The following is a 2,336-nucleotide window of genomic DNA, read 5'->3' on the forward strand; positions in this document are numbered from 1 at the left end:
AGCCCCAGTGCACCTGAAAGAAATTTCTTGAGATTTCAATTGTTTTGTTGATCTGGAGGGTGGGGAGATGCTCTCTCTTGCAGAAGCTGTGAAACAGGGTATTTGTAATTTAAGCTGGGTATTGATCCTTCTTTTCTTCCTCCCCAAAACAGTCTATCTCCAACATCTGTACTTTCCTGTTTTGTATCTGTTGCTGGCTGAAACTTCTCTTGCAGTTTTTACTACAGACTATCAACTTGTCCTTCTCTTGTAAAACTGACAGGATTCAAGTTTCACTTAGCCAGGAGTCTAGGGAAGTAAGCCGAAGTTTTAAGTTTGTTGAAATCAAGCGGCTCTGAAGAACAGCTTGGTTCTGATGGATACAAGTAACACAAAAATATCAGGTCTACATAGCTGTCTTTCATATGGTTTTTATGACACAGGAGTGAATGAGAGAACAAGGGGAAGTGCAAGTCTGAAGAGTGAGGGAGGTGTTTGAGGTGGAAGAGGTTAATATTTTTACCATTCAGAAAGTACTTCTATTTTTATTAAACAATAGACTTTTCTGTCTTTGTTTTCTAGCCATTTCATCTTTCTATACAAACTTTTAAATAGTGGAAGGATATATTAAATACCAAGGAAAATTATTTTTAAAAGCTATTTAAAAAATTAATTTAAATGTAGACAGCCATAGTATTATAGCATTAAAACACCCCAGGGTCTTTTTTATTGGTCCATTAATACTTGCCTCGAGTGGTAGAACACACCTGAGGCAAGATTTAATGAACTAATAAAACATGCCCTAGAGTGCCCTAATGCTATATTGCTAACCATTCCTATTACATAAATGCACTGTTTGCATACCTCCTTCATACATTTCAGAAAAATTCTTCAATTAAGTGAAGACAATACGACAATTCTTATCCAGAGCTTCCATCAGCATATTTTGGAGTGATTAAAATGATTATATGAGAGATTCTCAATCAACCAATACAATATATTGTGCCCCAAACTTTATGGACTGTCTAGATGGTGAATCCTCTAAGTCTGGTTATGTGTTAAATCAGTGTGTTTCCTCGCAGTTACTGAGAATTTTCTAAAATAATCCTAAATAATTTGAATGTAATGCTGTTCTAGTTCTTTTCTCTTGAAACCACCCCACTTGTTGTTTGCCTAAAATCCGCCCCAAAGCAGAAATCTGGCAGAGGAACTAGTTGTAACTTCAGTCCTGTTAAAATGATCCGGGATGTTACTACTACGATGTTGTCCAAAATCTTTGACATGGTTTAGTCAAATGATGATTTTAGTCCTTATTAAGGGGGTAGATTTTTAGAGTTTTAAATCAGTTTTAATGAAGCTAAGCTGATTAACATCAGCTGATAGTCCACCTCTTTTGCTTTCCAGCACATTCAAAAGGATCAGAAATGTCATACTTGTATTAAATCAGACAGTTCAGATGGAAGAAAGTTTGAAGGATGCTTATTATATATTTCAGTTGTTAATTTAAAGCGTTTGACTGGAGTTAACTTTTGCACTAATGATTTAGAATGTTCATAACCATGAGCAAAAATTGATAAACATACTGAAGTTGATCTGTACTTAGTAACAGGAAAAAGAATCAGAAGATTGGTTTTGAATGTCATTACATGCAGAATAATAACCCTTCATCAGAGAAGTAGACTGAACTTTGTATCTTATTTTGCTTTCCAGCCTTGTTGTGAGGCAGGATGATACTCTCTTAAAGAAAGAAGATGAAGATTTATAGACTTAAATGGTAAAACCAGCTTATGACTTTCACATATTTGAGAACCTAACATGAAAGAATTTTTGCATTAATGTGACTTTGTGATGGTCAGAGCCAAGCTAAATATGACATAAGTGTATGAATTTGGCAGAATCCTTACTTGAAAGCTTAGGAGAGGAGAAACAGAAATCCCATGTTGTTCAACTGATACATAAGAATCAAAGAAATTACCTCTTGGGCTTTTTTGGAGAGGAAGATTTGTAGGCCAGGCTCGATCTTTGCAAGTATATTTGACAAGCTGAACATACATGAGGATATGAGCCACATGTACTTGTTAGGGCAAAAGTAACTTTACTTGTAAGTCTCGATCCTCAGCTATTGTGAGTTGGCGTAGTTCCACAGAAGCCAGTGAAATTATACCAGCTTATACCAGAGGAGGATCTGGCCCCTAATCTTTCAAGTAACAGGCTCATTAAATGCTTAGGGCCAAATTCTTTCCTGGCATGACTCCATTGAACTTCATGGAATTAAGCCAGTAGAGCATTTGGCCATTATTTAATACAGATAACAATCTAAGGGGAAACAGGTTTCTGTATTTGTTTTTCTTTTGATA

This window comes from Falco rusticolus, chromosome 3 (genome assembly GCF_015220075.1).
Source record: "Falco rusticolus isolate bFalRus1 chromosome 3, bFalRus1.pri, whole genome shotgun sequence".
Classification (NCBI taxonomy): domain Eukaryota; kingdom Metazoa; phylum Chordata; class Aves; order Falconiformes; family Falconidae; genus Falco; species Falco rusticolus.